At 36.0% G+C, this 18,399-nt stretch overlaps 1 protein-coding gene across 1 annotated transcript in view; it reads left to right on the plus strand.

Annotated features, from left to right (window-relative positions):
- Nucleotides 1-18,399, plus strand: part of pdgfd (platelet derived growth factor d) — a 136,212-nt gene that overhangs the window by 51,858 nt on the left and 65,955 nt on the right. The gene's annotated exons all lie outside the window — the stretch shown is intronic.

Below are 18,399 nucleotides of genomic sequence, written 5' to 3' on the forward strand. Positions count from 1 at the left end.
TAACCAAAGGAGATTTTGCTGAAATTTACAGACATCTCCCGGATATGATGTCAACGCGCTAATTTAAGAATATAAAAGACTGATTTCTTTTGTTTTGTTTTATTAATTTAAAACCAGAAACAGGAGAAAAAAAAAAAAAAAAAAAAAAAACAAGCGGCATTTTTCAGTTTTCAAAAATTAAATCCGGTTCTGTTTGTGTGATATTTGGATATTTATGTTCATAATCTCACCACACAGAACAACCGACAGACTTTTTTTCTGCTGCGTTTGATAAAAAAAATGATCTTGTAGCATGTTTTTCACCTCACACCGATTTGCGTCGATGACGTTTCGTTAAAGAGTTACTGATGCTGGAAGTCTGAATTTGTGAATATCTGCCAACTTCACCGAACAGTGTTACGGTTATAATGTGCAAAATAAACATTTTACTGCCCTCAAAAAAGCTGTAATTGTTTTTGCAAAAGTGTCAAATGATAGAAGTTTTAACGTCTATTGTTCATCACACCAGCCTCACAGTCAATAGTCAGTCACCAGTTTATCTGGATACTATTTGGACCGTAACACCGCGAAACAAAACAAACGTGAGCAGCTTTTTAGGAGCTAAAACATCCACACACTGAATGAAAACATGAGCAGGACCAGAAAATTCAGATCCTGCCCATTTCTGTCCAAATCACAGAGATGCCTATTCACATTGGATTAGTATTATCACAGGACCCCGGAGTTCAGCAAAATATCATTTGTGGGGGAATTTTTACTTTACAAATTACTGACATGGCCGAGTAGATGGAATTAACATCACAGACATTCTCCGCAATTATTACAAATGGCATGTGGTCCCTAGGCAAAACTTATCCTGTGCTAATAGGACTTAAGAATGCTAAATTCTCAGTTACTAATGACCAACACCAACGTGTGATTAATTCAAGATGAAATTACTTGACAGATTAGTTTCATCCAGAGGTGATAAGTAACAAAGTACAAATACTTTGTTACTGTACTTAAGTTGTTTTTTTTCCAGTATCTGTACTTTACTTGAGTATTTTTTTTGACGACTTTTTACTTTTATTCCTTACTTTTTTTTAAAAAACAAATATCTGTACTTACTACTCCTTACATGTCAAAAATGAGCTTGTTACTTTTATGACTTTCAAAGATGACACAAAAAGTAGGTTTGCATTTTGGTAGTTTGAACTTTTTTTTTCTGTTAGGCAGGTCCCTTAGTTTTACAATTAACATTTTTCAAGTTTTTAACAATGTTAAAATCAAAGCTGCTCTGAGCATTTGTATTTTTTTTCTCTTAAAATATTTTATTTACAAATTGCATCTAAATAAGTGCTAAATTAAATATGTTACCCCTTTATGAACACCTGGAAAATGTATTCCAGGTGTTCATAAAGGGGGAACAGATTTAATTTATTTCCCTGTACCAGGTTTCTACAAGTTCTTAAAAATAAAAGCTATGGAATTTGTAAACGCGAGCATGAGTTTTATTGAGCATTTACATTTTTTTTTTTTTTTTTTTTCTTGACAAATTGTATTTCCAAATGTTACTTATTATATGGGCTAAATTATTTTAACTTATTTCCATGTACCGGTATTCTACAAGTTCTTATAAAATAAAAGCTATGAAACTTTTAATAACCCTGTCTTTTATTGGAGACATTTGTTTTACTTTTTACTTTGTCACTTAACTACTCTTAGTAGCATGTACTTTTTTTTTTTTTTTTTTAACTTTTACTCAAGTAAGAGTCATTTTTATTCAAGTATCTATATTTTTACTTAAGAACTGAAGACTCGTACTTATGCCACCTAGAATGGCACTGAACCAGTTGTTTTCTTGCAGACAGTTGCCCTCGGTCAGATGGAGCCCAAGCACAAGTACAAAAAAAAGCAACCAAGAAAAGTTAGTTTCTCACTAAATAAACAATTAATCTAGCAAAAAAAAGAAAGAAATGGTCCATCCACTGAGTCCATGGTTTAAACTCCACCTATAAAACAATCCCAACAGTGATCAACAATAAGGTAGAGATGTAAAGGTGTTGTTTTGTCTTGAACAATGTTGCATGAGTTTTAAGTTACTAAGAATGTCTGGAAAAGATTTATGTAAATACATACTTTTGTTTACTGTGTTAAAATGTCACTCTGAAGGGCTGCTGAATAATATTAATTATTAGCCAGATTTTTATGGCATCCCAGCTACTAATTCAAGACCCTGCTACAATCCTACCACTAATGGGTTGGTTTTTTTGTCTAATCAGGCATGTTTCTATGCTTTGTGATTATTTATTACTATCACGTGTCATGAAAGAGCTAGCTGTGTCTTTCACCTTATTTGTCATTTTCTGCCTGCCTCATTCTTCTTCCTCCTATCACCAGAGAGACCACAGAGGGAATGTACATTTCAGCAATTTTATCGCCCCCCCACCCCCCCCACATCTTTCTCTTTTCATTTCTCCTCTGTTCTCCTTTTCCCTTCTCTCAGAGCTGAGGAACCACAATGCTTGTTATTAACTTTCTCTTACCATTTATCTCCTTTCACCACCACCATTACCTCGTCCTGCCTCTGTCATCTTCTCCTGACTCTCTTTCCCCCTCCTCCCCACCCCCTTCTCACACACCATTTGTCTGTTTTGGTCTCATCAGTATCCTTCCTCTCGTGCAGACAGCTGCTACATTCAGCGTCCTAAACCAACCTTCATACCTTATAGTTCTGTACATCCTAACTTTGTAGACTAATGCCAAGCAGTTTCCTGTTTCACCTTGCTGGATTAGCTATTTGATCGACAGGATTAGAATGGAAGCATTTCACCTCAGAACATGAGGCGTATCATTTATTATGAGGCTATAGAAAGATGTGATAAATGTGGCTCATAATGGCAGCTTTTTCAAAGGTCAGACTCTGTTGAAATGAATTTTAAAATTATTTTTGAGTTATTGTATAATTAAACTTGCATTGTTTTACATCCCATCAAAGGCAGAACAATTAAAATTATACATCATAGTAATCGATTTCATGGTGTTTCTAAAATTGTATTTTGCCATATTTGTTATTTCCATTTTCTTTCAGTCTTTTAGTTCAGTGTTTCCCAACCTTCTGTCTCATGTACGCCCCCCGCCCCCCGAGACCTCTTCAGATTAGGAGAACCCCTTTGTCACTCCAATTTAGTAACCTCTTGCTTTATTTACATGTTAACATGTTGGCCTCTGAAATAGCTTGAAAATGTCAACCTGTAAGTTTAACGCACACTAAATATCAATTTTGTGCATTACAATGATTGTATATCAGAGAATATATTTACCTCCATTTTTAGTAATGTGCATAACATGTTAGTTACAATTTAGTAGGATATTAAGGCCACAATATTGTTTATTCCATTAATGCCGTTTATTGTCAACAGTTAGAAACGATGTTTAATGATCATGTACAGTGTCTGATATAGGCTTATAAATGACTCAGCAAGTTGGAAATAGATTCATCAATGTTTCGAAGTACCTCCTGCAATGTGTTCAAGTACCCCTAAGGGTACATGTACCCCTGGTTGGGAACCATTGTTTGTTTATTTACTTCCAGGGGCAGGTCTAGGAAATTTTGCTGAAGGTGGCACTGCAGGGGTACAGACTCAGATTAAGGAGGTACACTAAATTTCAAATAATAAAAACCACTTAAAAATCATAGTTTATAATATTGTTTAAATTAAATTATATACATCTCCCTTATATGTTGAAGCAACAAAATGTGTTAAACATCTAAAGAAAACTTACATACCAAATAACTATTTTCCTAACAGAAAAAACACAATTCCTTATACATGTTTAAAGTTCAAATATGAAAAACTATTGCCAAAACAACAGCTAGGAAAGTGGAAAAAATAGGAAAGTGTCCTAACCTAATGTGAAAACATTAGATTCCATGTGAGTTGCACCGCTCAAAAATCCAACAAAAACATCAGATAAGCGTCACAAAGGAGAAAAAAATCCATCATTTTAACCAGTGGTTTAAATTCCCAATTTTTGGTTTCGGACTGACTTTACAAGTTAAATAAATTAAATGATGAATATTAAATTGTCTATATTCCAATCTGTTTGCATTTAGTATGAAAAAAATATTATATAGAACATACATACGTTAAGGTTGAAGATTTATCATTGTTTCAACAAAACATTTTTACAAGCTACATTTTCATTTGTCGTTTGAGAATCGGGATGGGGTGACACTTGGGGTTGCCAATCCGATTTTAGTTGTCGCACAAGCTACCCTGGGCCACCCCGTTGGCCCCGCCTTGTGTTGCTAAGTGTGCTGTCCCCTGCTGACTCTCTGGGCATGATGGCAGAGGGCGAGTAAATCCTTGATAGACAGTTGTTGTACAACACAATGTTAACGCATAGACAACCAAAGTTCCAGACATATCACCCATTTAGGTCCTGAGCACAAACTAACTTTCTCTGGCCTCGAAAACCTCTAGTATATGAACAAGGACCCAGGAAAGGGGAAAGATTTATTGATCAGACTCTTGTTAGACTCATCATCAGCTGGTATTCCCTAAAAAAACTCTTGTGCAGATACTTAAAAAACAAGTTTGGATGAACTACGGCCACACTTCTCCACGCCAAATAGCACATCCCCGTGGCACATACGGAGTAATGGGCCCCATTCATATATTGTATGTGTCAATGCTTTGGTACCACCAACTGTCGCAATATTTCACTCACAAATAAATGAGAAAACAACTTTAATTGTGTGAGGTATAATACAGTAGTAATCTACGTTGAATTATCTTTGAAACGATACATCACATGACTATGTTCCCATAAATTTGGAAATTAGCTGAAATGGGGGGTGGGCCCCCGAGCCCCATTTAAAAAAAAAGGGCTTCGAGCATCTCATCATTCATTAAAAAATAAACAGAGGTGTAATCATTTGAAAAATGGGGTCCCCTGTGACACGTACGGGGGAATGGGCCACATTTATATTTTGTTATGTGCCAATGATTTACCACCAACCGTCGTAATATTTGACTCCCATGTCAGTGAGAAATCGACTTTTGTTGTTTTTTTTTCTGTTCTCTGGGCCCCAAATCAAAAATCGTCGATGCGTACACATCGATAGATTATACCTCCCAAAATTCAGCCTGATCAGTTCACAAATAACAGGAGTAGTAACTTGTGTACACAAGAACAACAACAAAGTGAGTGGCGTTTTGAATCCGGGAGCCCGGCCTAAAAACCCATGTGCTCAACTTCAAATCTGACTCCTCATCCTGGGTTTTGGAATGGAGAAGATGAAAACCAACCACTTTAGTTACGACAGGGAAATTGTTGTAAATTAGTTTGCATTCAAAGAGGTAATGGCTTGTGGCCAATTCCAGTAATGACTTGGAGATAAGATTTCTCAGTATTTCATCTTTAGCATTTTACAAACAAAAAGCATGGCAATAGTGTGTTTTATTACTCATTTAATCTATTATTCATGGATGTATTCTTGTCTTTATTATTGTTTGAATATTTTATAAATTCTATAGTGTTTTCTTTGAAAATTGTACTGTGAAAAACAACAGTTTTTTTGTATGCATTGAAACAATTGTATTTCAAAGGACAACCTTGTAACCCAGTTGTGCATGATATTGTGTGTGTGTGTGTGTGTGTGTGTGTGTGTGTGTGTGTGTGTGTGTGTACTTGTTAAATATTCACATTCCTGCTGCTGCTCTCTGCCCTGTTCGGAGGAATTTCCTGGAGTTCTCAGTTTCCTGATCACCTGTTGATGTCTTCCATCATAAGCCTACACCAAAAGACAAAAGATCACATCAGAAAGAAAAACAAGGTCTCAATGTGCTCTATTACTAAAAGCAAACACACACAGTATAATATACATGAACAGAGTGACTGCCATGAACCTGAATTGCAATTTGATGATTTAGTGTGAAAGGAAACCAGCCTTTTCCTGATTATACTGTAGGTGAGTGTCGACAATCAACATGCAGAAAAACATGCTTCCATATTAGGGGTGTGCCAAAATATCGCAAGGTTTTGTCTCACAATACGTTATCGATTCACTGGTACCAAATGTCGATTGTAATTTAATTTTTTTTTAAATTGCAACATACAAGACAAAAACAATACACTGTACAATGACATACACTGTATCATATCGCATTCTATTTTCCTCATGACGGCTAACCCCTTATAGCTCTTTGGAAAAAAAAAAAAAAAATAGATATAAGAAGTTATTGTGTGTCTAACACAAAACTGAATAAGCCACTCACCTAAGTTGAAATGAAATTATAGTTATACACCAAGGAAAAGAATAACCTGGTCAGGCAAAGAATGCCAGGTACCATGTGTAACAGCATAGTACAATGGTTCTCAACCTGAAGTCCTACTGCCATAGATGATGCTTATTTGTTGTCACGTTTCTGAGTTGTGGATGAGGACCCAAGCGATGATTTTAATGATCAAAAACTTACAAAAACTCAAATCCAAAGAGGTACAAGGAGTCACGAGGAAAAGAGGGTACAAAAAACACAGCAGCACATAAGGAGAGGAACAGACAATGATCCAACCACCATTCTGTGTCCAAACACACAGCTATATAGTGAGGGAGGCTTGATTGGGAACAAGCCACACTTGGGTGTAAAACATGAGGCAGCTAATCACTCAACCCAAACACTTGACATCACTGGGGGCTGGACACACGAGCAGGAATACCTGGGAAGCACAAAGACACAAGATTTAAAATAGGAAACAACAACTAGAATGAAAACAGAACTAACAAAAACTCCCAGAACAAAAAAGAGGATCACATGGGCTAAAGACAACTAAAATTAAACAGACCCTGACATTTGTAACAAGAGAGAGAAAGAAAACAGTAACTGTACTCACCACTGTCATTGGATTTGCCTCCAAAAGCTATTGCTGAACTATTTTTTATACTTGTCATACTAGAGAAGGTTACAGGTAATGGAGAGTTTCCAATGCATATGCAGATACTTTAGAAGTTTCTTTACATGAAAGTTTTTCAAGTGTGAAGCATCTGCTTCAACTGGTCTCTTGCTGGTTGGTCTGGCTGTACAGATCATATAATTATTAAGTTGTAAAAGCTAGGCCCTCAATGAGTCATCTATCACTTTCTCAGCTTTAGGGTGATCCAATATTCATACATACAGTACTTATGTAGCACCTACGTATTGCCGGTTGGGGACTTATTTAGCTTCTGCACACATTAGCGACTGTTGATGGTTTCTCTCCCTTTTACTCATTCTTTGGCTTTTCTGTGGGTTCAACTCTTCTTGACACTCTGCTGAGAGACCTAACAAGCCATCTGGTTAAGAATACATTAGTGTTGCATCTTGGAGGACCTGCAGGACCGGAACAGCTTCTATGAACTGCAGATTCTGCCTCATCTTACCACTTTTGGTAAGTAAGCATGAGAATAGGAAAACGCGGTTGCAAGTAGAATGGAAAGTAAACTCCATTCTCAATAAGTTCTGATTCAGTAACTCTCACTGAGCAGGTTTTGGAGCTTTCTTTTTCAAACCTGGCTTCCACTTATGCACAACACATTTACCACCGTGGTGATCAGGACAAATACCATTGCTATTAACACTGCAAGTTGCTGCAGGACTTTATAAAAAGCCACTCCCCAATGAGAATTGAGATGCTACATATAATATAACCACGTAATAACAGACAGGAACCATTGTAACAGTCTTCCCAGCAAGTGGAACACACAGAAAGCATATCACAGGTTAGCCCTCTTGTCACCTTAAACAGGTATAAAAAGAAGGTGATGGATGGTGTTGGCAAGCTTCAGGGTTAAAGGGCAAGAAAAAGAGCTGAGAGGATTGAAGGAGGCTGGAGCACAGCTGTGGACGAATACAAGGTTGCTCAGACGTGAACAGATGTGAGCATAAAGTGTCCCCAAGTGATAAAGAAACCACTGCCTGTCAGCACGCTTTCTTCAAGTTTAATGAAACAGTATGGTAGACACCAATAAGAAGTAACAGTTATAACAGCTGAGAAAAGCCCAATAAAGATGTTAGTTGGTCGACTCAGCATGTTTTCCCCTGACCATTCTTCTTCATCGGTCCTGTTCATGCGTGTGTGTGTGTGTTTCCTGTCACTGTGCTGTACTTTAGCTCACACCCAACTCCAGCTCATTAGTATGTATTCTTTAAGTTGATACTCCAATATGGTAATGTTACTCAAATCATTTCCCAGTGTGGATTTGCTTTTTTCAGACTGCATTATCAGTGGGTAGGAAAGATAAGAGAGTAGGGAAGAAAAGTTACTTTTCAAAGTCCTATTCACTGTAGGTCTGCAGTAGTCAGGCTACAGTGGTTGTAATTGAGAGTCAGATCACTGCTTAGTGCAAAGTCCTTTGGAAAACCCAGTGGGAAAACAGTTTTAAACAAGAAGCATTTCCACAACCATGTCCTCTGCTCTCCCTTTTTTTTCTGGCAACTAAAATCACTGCTGGGACTTTAAATTGCAAATGCTTTTGCAAGACGCATAATATCAAACCAGAGAGGCTCCTAATGGATTAAACTTGTTACTGTTTGGCTATAGGTACATTTCCCTCTCATCCTTGTACTAATGCAACTAAAATGTCACCGCGAATCTCTGAAATAGAAGGGTGATACGGCAAGGTTAGAGTAAGATACTTCAGATTAAAAAGCATATGGCAGATGGGGAAAAATGTCCAAGGTGACAGTAGAAATGCTGTTCAGGGTAAAAAGCCTCAGAAACATTCCTCCTATCTAGCAAGGCTAAATATAGGCTCATTAAAATTATAAAGAGCCCATCGAGTGTGGTGGGGGAGGGCGGGACGGTAAAAGGGCTTTTCAGAAACACAAGGAGAGCAAGATTAGAAGCAGAGATGGACAGGTAGAAAAGATTTAAGAGGGGCTCGCCATGATGAGAGGTAGAAAGTACCGTTAGATATAATGAAAAATTGAGGCAGTGAGAATGAGCACTAGGGCGTTTCAGTTTTGTACCACACGGAAAAGTGTCACTTCCATTACATGACAGCCACCAGCTTGCCCGGGTCTCGTCTTTATTCTCTGCTCTCATCCAGTATTCAATAGCTTGCTCCATTTCAGCCAGTAAAATTGAAAACTGTATTACTGTATCATTTTCATTAGTTTTTTGTTAATAGAAAAGTAATGGTGGTAGAGACTGGACTTGGGGTACGGTGAGAGAAATTATCCAAAAAAAAAAAAAAAATGTGGCGTTGTGGAAGAACACACACACACACAAGCAACACAATTCTACACAAACAAAATGTTTAAATCACACCCACATGAACTAATGTGTCTTGCTGTTTATGAATACTTAAGCTAGCTAAAATGACAAATTCATATTTTTTTTACAGACATTGGTTCTGTCAAGTAATGCTGTTTAAGTGGCACACACAACAACCTCCACAATTGATGAAAAAAAAAAAAAGAGAGAGAGGAATTAATGAAACAACCAAGCCAAGTACCATGAACTCTACTCAAAAATACTTTTTGCAAACCAAAAAGTATCTATATATTTGTGTGCGACTCAGATCTAAAAAAAATAAAAAATAAAAAATACAACAATTACACTGTATTTGCCATATTATACAACAATTAGTTCCGACCAAGTAATTTGATTGGACAACAGATGTTCAAAGAGTGCTGATATAGAGTAACAACAACACCTGGACTTCTTACGGACCATATCACAACGCTGTACAACAGGGGGTACTTGAGAGAGTGAAAATAGAAAATTATAAAATGAAAACATTAAAAATATGGGGTTGTTTTTGAGTTAAAAATGATAATCATAATAATGATGGTGAAAATGATCTTGATTAGAACAGAAAATACAAAGGTCAGTCTTGGTTCCACACCAGGTGGGAGATGAGGAGAAATGTTAAAAACTATAATAATAAATTATTTCAGGAGGCACTAAATACTGTTTCATTCTACTAATATACAATGTGTGTGTTATCACTCATTCATTCCATCATTGTGATCTATAGTTGGTTTTTCATAGAATTCTGAGCAAAATGTTGGAGTTGGATTCAGAACTAAGGGCAAGTGTGTACTTTGGGCCAAAAAAGTTTGAGAACCACTGATTCAGAGGACCAACACAGAGAAACACAGAACCTTTCTCACACCTATTCATTCATACAAGCAATTTGGACTCCTAATTTGAATAACGTACATGTGTCTGCACCATACCTGTCAAGTATCCCGTTTTGGCTGGGAAACTCCCGTATTTTACCCCTCTTTCCCGCCATCTTCCCGTATTAGTATTTTCCCGTAAATATCCCGTATTTTAATGTAATAATAATTAAAAGATGCCTTACTAGTTAGTGAATACCAGAGAACCACATCAGTGAGCATGAGAAATGATAAGAAAATATGTAATGAAAATAAAATGTTAATGTCTAACTTAAAAAAAAAAGCAATGTGAAATTAACAGTAAATATGTGTTGACTTGTATATAAACTGTAAGTATATTAAATAAACACATGTGCTTCATATACCCATTTATGTTTTTATTTAGGCTGTTTTATAATTTAGGAATTAGAGCTGGGCGATATGTTGAGATTCAAGATGTATCGAGTTTTCTATTTTGACGATATAGAAAACTATGATATTTCATATATCAATATATATATGTATATATTATATACATGTATGAAAATTTTACTTCTCAGAACAACATGTAAAGCTCAGTTAGATGGATTTCTGAGTGACACATATTGTGCAGTTGTTTGTTAATAAATGTCCCTGTTTGGCATTTTGCATCAGCAAATTTAACCCAGAATTGTCTTTCTGGTCAGACTTTATTTGATAAAATTATCAAGAATTACTGTATATCGTATTTCACCATTTTGAGAAAATATATTGAGATATGAGTTTTGGTCCATATTGCCAAGCCCAAGTAGATATGTTCACATATTTCAATGTTAATAAAGGTCGACCTACCAGATTCTAATCACATAATTGTATTTAGTAAGTGGTTGACAAGTGGCTATTTTAGATTTCTTGTACATCTATCTTAAAATAGGATACTGGAGCTTGGTTGGGCGGGTGGGACGGCTCGTAGTGGGCGCCAGAAAACTTCCCTTATTTTCAAATCCAAAACTTGACAGGTATGGTCTGCACTGTGGACGGAAACTTGAGTCTCCCCTAGAAATCACAACCTCGCTGTGCTTAGCTGACTTTTTTTTTTTTTTTTTTAAACAATGCAAATATAAAACAGATGTAACAAGTTCATACATAATAATATTACACTGGATAATTATCAAGGTTAGATTTATAAGAAAAATGAAGAGTTTGTAGAAAGCATTTGGGGATAAAAAATAATCAGGGGTAGCCTTTAAACATTGTTCTATGAAGTGTATGGGTACAAAGTATCTGCTGAGTTCACATGAGCTATAAAAAAAAACAAAAAAGAAACAGAGAAAAAAAAGGCAAAGAATTCCGAGGAATAAGAGCAGAGGAGAGGCAGCCTTTGAGGAGAGCAGCTGTTCTCTGGAATAGTCACGGGGCAAATTTCAGAATGCATGACAAGGGAAACTCCAAGGCCTGGGTGAACACACACACACACACAGACACACACACACACACACGCACACTCACGCACACACACACACAGACTTCTACTTTGCATAGACATAAGTCTCCACTCTCTTACTGTATGTTGTATCACCCTTTGCACCTTGCGGCATTTGCAAACTAAAAAGAACATGCAAACAGCAAACGAAACAAAAGTACAGGTGAACAGAACACATGTTAATCTACTATTAATAAGATAACACACATTATTTTAGACCGTTACATTTGGGGCATTGACAGTTTTGAAAATAGCCGATCCTTTCTTCCTCTTCTAACAGGTTGCAAAAACTTTATATTCATACATTAGTTAAAGATCTCATGTCATGCTATTTTTCTCCCATCTCCATTTGTTCTAAGAACCCCAAAAACATAGTATTTGAGGCTTATTTTCCAAAACTCACCTGTTTTCCAGAGTTGTAGCCTCTGAAAAGTCACTTTCTGAGCTACTCTACACCAACAGGCTGATTTGCGACCTACCTTTGCATATTCATGAGTGGGCGTGTCTATAGACGGGACACTGACTTCCTCCTCCCCGCATGGTGACGTAGGGCCAAAGGACGGCCCACCCTCCTCCCACCCACTCCGTAGCCGACCTCATGTCGGTTAATAAACACAAGACACAGCAAGGGGGCGGGGCATTCTCCGGTACAAACAGTACATAGACTAGAAAATACATACATAGCACTGCGCGAAGGACACTGAAATGATCACCTTTGTGGGCGTGTCTATTTACAAGTCAATCACGACAGAGAGCTTCCTGGAGGCGTGGCTTCTCTAGCTCAGTGCCGCGTCAAATTCGTCATCAAAGTGAGAACGCGTCATTAAATTGGAGCGAGGTGTTTGGGCTCACCCTGCAGTAAGAAAGGAGCAAATCACCCTCTAACTAATGATTGAGGGAATCAATGAAAAAAACACTTTGGGCATGTGTATGAAGCCTAAATAGCACTTTATGATGTTTAAAGCACAGAAAAGTTGATTTAGCGTAACATGGGCCCTTTAAACAGGATGCATAAAGGATTCCATTCATGTGCAGTTTGATCTTAACTAATAATGGGTACAAGACGCATGAACATGAATGTGTAAAATGTCCTCAACCAGGGGCGTCTTAACCAGACTGTGAAGGGTCGCAATCCTGTAGTATTTCAATATCTTCCTACTACCTCATGACACTTGTATTATTTGATAAAGGTGTGTCGAAAAATTGTTGCATGCATCAAGGTAATTTCTTATGTTTCCCCCTTTCTGTGTTTTAAAAGTAGACCCCGATGTGTAGCAAAAACATAATGTTTACCTGGAGCGATGGGAGAGTTCATACAAAAGCAGAAATGAGCGGATGATAAGTATAGAGGTCATACAACTAACTGATGCACATTTATTTTCATCAAGCGCTAACATGGAAGACAAAGAAGCATGGTCATTTTTGTTACCTTAACGTTTGAAAGGGATCCTACTACAACTACATTGTTTGATTTTTGTCACACACACCTTTTTGGCAAAGAAGTTCCGTCAGGTTTACTGCTTTTTACAAGATTAGAGCGGCTCACTAGCGTTAGTGCACAAAGTTCTAAGTTGTAAATAAAAACAAGAGAAAAAGTATACCTGTCTCACTGCTTGTGTGGCCAGGTTAGATTGCTGAGTACAGTATTGACCAAAATGGATGCCTCAAATGATGACTGGAGTGTTCCAACATACAGTGTAAATAAAGATTTGTAGGCAAACTAAAGCACCTGTTGAGACATGTTGTTGAGATCAGGGTTAACACTGGTAGTGCAATCTTTTTGAGACAACTACGTCTGTTTTATTCATGCAAAAAAATTAATCATACATTTATTATATTGAAATATTGTATGTAGAGATGTAGAGAGAGTTTTCTGGGGTATGGCACGCCATTTTAACATTTAATCAGTAGGGCTTACTTGTTGCAATTTTAGTTTTCACTAGTGGGAATTACATTTCAACATGTCAAAATGTTACAAATATATTTTTACATGTAGTAATTACATTTTGACTAGTTAAAACTTATATACAGATATCAGTAATTAATTTTTCACATGTAAGAATAACAATTATACATATCTACAATTACAAGTACCGCTACTTATTAATTGTTAAAACGGCTTGCCATATGGTATAGGGAAAACAAACTGCTTTGACACAACAAAGATAAGAGTGAACAGAGGGAGATAGTGTGTGCTTAAAATGGTATCAGAGCTATCTTTTGGAGGCAAAAATCTCTAACAACAACGTAAGCTGCTTTTAGTTTCTTTCAGGATGGAGCATTACATGGGTTTGGTTAGTAATTTATGTTTCAAGAAAGAGTTTAAATAGTGAAAGTCACAAAGGGACATCTAAGCAGAGAAATTAAACAAACCTCTAAAGAGCTGCTAATATTCTGGCTCTGTTGCTTTGCAACAAAATAACAGCTGGCTCTGTTTTTCTCAACAACTGCTGCGTGCTAAACAAGGAAGGACACATTTATGCTCATTCACAGCACTATCATACGGGAGTGTCCTCACAAATAAATGTGTGTATATTTAACGACTGGTTGCTGAATACATTAGGAAACAAAAGCAACATAAAATGCTCCTAATCATTTGGACATCAGATCCTAAACCTACACTGCATGAAACTGGCACAGACAAAAAAATTCAAAAGACCAATTCAGATACTTTGAAAGTTTAATCAACAAAGTAAACGCAGTTGAACACATACAGTATATTTCCTATTTCCTCTATACTGCCCAGCGCCAGGCTTTATAAGCACATTCTTCATTGCTTAGGTTTTTGTCACCAAACTGCTGGAGCTAAAAAGGAAATGTTTTGTTAGTTTAAATATAGCATAAATCATCCTGTCAACTTTGATAGTATCTGGCTGTGGAAGATAATATTTGACATGGAAACTGCTTATGTGCAGAGTCATTCCTGGCTTAGTAAAACATGCAAAAGTGTAAATAAAGCCCCCTGTATAACAAGATGATGGTATATTAAAATTCATTGCATTTAGCAACATAGAAAGCTTTGCCTGTATGTACTTTAATAATTCCTGAAAGAATAAATCTGTTTCCCCCTTTTTTGCATAATAAGAAGGATTTTATTCATTCTATCTTGTTTTTGAAAAAAAAAAGTGTTAGGGTCTGGTAGATAGCACTATTTCAAATATTCCCTACCTAATTTATTTTTTATATTTTTCATGGAGAGAAAAAAAAAAAAAAGAAAAAAAAAAAAAAAAATATATATATATATATATATATTTATTTTTATTTTTTTTAACATTCTTTAATAAAATAAATACTGGCAATTAAATACTGAGAATAATAATTTTCTCTCTTTTAAACTGAGATATTCACAAGACGGCACATTCTGCTTACAATTAAATACAAATTCATTTGTTACAGCTGCAGCTGGTTTTATTTCTCTCACACACAATTTATGCTTGAGTCATGATTCCTATCACGGTTTGCTTTTTCACAATCACTTTAAAGTCAACTGATGAAGCCACCAGTTGAACCAACAACTCTAAATGGAAAAACTTTGATTGTTCTCATACTGCTCACCAGTTTGCAGTTCTCCAATCACTGTTAACTGAGCCTAAAGTCAACTTGGTTAGTTCATCAAGAATTAACAGCTATGAATAGAGGGTTGATGGAAGAGCAGTAAGTCATCAATGGCATTGATGATGATTTAATGTTTTGTAGAACACAGTGTATAAGCAACTTTTAAAAACATAAAAAGATCACCTTGTTTACGTAAAAAATCTACTTTATTGTCCCATTAAAGTATAAATAGAGGTGTATACAAACCCACTTTATAATATCTTTTCCCAAAAATTTGCATTTCTTCTAAAATGAAAAGTTCAGTTTCTCTGCCTAAGTGTAGATAAATAGTATGTAGGTTGCATTTCGTAGAAAAGAAAACGGGATAAAAGGCAGGGTAGGTAGAGCCTCCCAAACTGCTTTCTCTCATTTCCTGTGACTAAAGGAACTGGTACAAGAAAATGAAAGGGGTTATTAATCTAACAATGACAATTCTGTGATTTAATGGTATTGGAGTAATGTAACCTGGTATGCACTATAATTACAGCATTCCATCTCAGCTTGACACTTTTTGAAGCTTACTTTAATTATTGTCTTGCCAAAATAATAACAATGACACCTTTACTAATCACCTCAGTGAAATTTGTCTCAACATTTTCACCCATTTTCCCCGATTACATGTATTCAGTCATGTCAGATTGACAAAATACAACAAAGAAGTCAGAGAAGGTCACAAATGTAAAAAAAAAAAAATACAAAACATCTAATTAATCTCTTTGAACTGCTCCACATTTTAGAGGAATTTCACAAGCAAGAGAAACATGACTTAAGCAATGCTGTTGATCATCACATAAAATAATGACAATGACATTTAGCCCTGGAGTCCTGAGAACTCATTAAAAATACTCCAAGAATTAAATCTGTAAAACAGCTGAAGGGTTATTGATACACATGCCCTGTCATCTTAACCAGCGATTCTTAACTGGTGAGTCGGGATCTAAAAGTGGGTCACAGACCTGTACTGAATGGGTCACGGACAGCTGGTCAAAAAAAAAAATATATATATATATATATATATATATATACTTCATGTCTCTCAAGTTGTCTTTTATTTTGAAAGAATTAAACTTTTCTTTTGACAGACATGCTGTGAAATGCATGTTGCACAGGAAACTATATAGATTTATATTTTTAAAACGATTATATATACTGTATGTGTGTTTTTGAAGGCTATTTTTGAAAAACTGAATTTGGTTAGTTGAATTAAAAAAAAAAAGTGTGTCACGATGTAATGACCGTGGCAAAAATGTGGGTCCCAGGGTGAGTCCAGTTGAGAACCCCTGATCTAAACTGTATCACATTGGCCTCAGAAAGCAGGGAAAGTATCTGGGTAATTTTAAGAAACAACTTGAGTCCTTGGCAAGGATTAAACATAGATAGAAGAGATGGTAATTAAAGTATTAGAGCAGTACAGTACTTTTATTGTTATTCCAATTACAGTTCAAGATAGGAAGAAAGACGCAGTAATGTGAACTCAGCATTTACCAGTAAATTACTTAGCAGCCCATCTCTTAGATAAACATGCCAATATTCCAAGACCATATCGACCATGGTTGATGATATCCTGCATAAATAATTTTTCAGCAATATTTAATGTCTTCGTTTATTGTTCATTTTATTCCTATTTTCTAAAATAAATTGATTTTTTAGCCTCCAAATAAAGTTTTTGCCTTATCACCAAACTGCTACTTCTTCTTCAGTGACAAGGGACTAATACAAGGGCATTACAAAATAAAATAAAAAACAAACTGTTTTTTAAAAGATTCTGGCTTAAACAACAGACCAAAATAACCAACTTCAGAAATGATCAACTCGTCATCATCACACTTACAGTTTTTTTTAAGCTCAATGAGCATTTCCATAAAACTTTCGTCAGACCAAACTGTCCATTTGCAGAATTTGATTTTCTACTAATTTAAATCTTTAAATGCTCAGTCGTTTTATATAACATTACTTCAGGTGTCTTTTTCATGTCTCTCCTCTGTTCCTGTTGTTGTGCAGACTGAAAATGAATTTCCAACATTTTAATGTTGTCAATAAATGAATCATTTTACAAAATCCTTTTAGCATTTAAATATGACACCAAAGATTTTCAAATTTCACCAATCAAAACTCACATTTATTCAGAGAAATGACTGTGCTTGTGGATATATGACCGTGTGTGTGTGTGTGTGTGTGTGTGTGTGTGTGTGTGTGTGTGTGTGTGTGTGTGTGTGTGTGTGTGTGTGTGTGTGTGTGTGTGTGTGCATATGAAAAGATGCATTATGAGTGAAAACAACAAGGTCACTTGTCACTTGTGTCTGAATACAGGATGCAACATTTCACACACAGGGCGAGTGTATGCAGCTCGCAAGAACTCTATGCTTCCCTGCTTATAATGCAACATGCACACATGGATAGGCACATATTTACGTGCAGCTCATCTGCACACAGATGTGAAGCTCATTAATAACTTCCCAGAGGAGATCTATTAATGAGACTACCACAGGAACCTGGACAAACTTGCCACTCTGACCTAAATAAGATGATTTTTTTTTTTCTTTTCTTATCATTCACAACCAGGTAAGGTGAACAATTTTGCTCTGAAATACTAAATTTGATGCCAGACACAGACAAAGTAAAAAAGAAAATATAGTTGAGGAACTTCTCTTTTAAATGGCAGTTGTTGTCTTTAAACTCTCATAAAAGTGCTTTTATCAGTCGATACGTAAGGAATGAAGGGATGAGAAAGAAAGCAGCGGTTTGGACTGAGAAGATGGAATAGGAAAAAAGGGAGAACACTGTCTCATACGCTTTCACCTCCTTACCTTTGACTTTTAATGTCTACTCTTTTTTTCTGACCTGCATTTACTGGGATGCTGGCATTTATCTAAACCCAATGATTAATGGTACAAGACCAACATGGACCCATTATAGCTTTTAATAACAATCTTTATACCCACCTATCTCTCCAGTTTCTAACTTATCCTTGAGAATTAAAATTTACTTACCCTCTTAGTATGAGAGGTGATCTAGAGTAGGAATATCAGCATGAAACTCTGCCAGTGGCATAACAAACTTCATATTTGTATTAGTATAACATATTATGTAGATATACAAATATTCATTTAGAAAAATTAGTGTTATGAATATGCATTTTCCCTAAGATTTTTAAGACTGACAAAATATTTCATCTCTCTAACCTAATGTTTTCTCATGTATTCAGGCTGCTAT

The sequence above is a fragment of the Gouania willdenowi genome, chromosome 13, assembly GCF_900634775.1.
Source record: "Gouania willdenowi chromosome 13, fGouWil2.1, whole genome shotgun sequence".
Lineage (NCBI taxonomy): Eukaryota > Metazoa > Chordata > Actinopteri > Blenniiformes > Gobiesocidae > Gouania > Gouania willdenowi.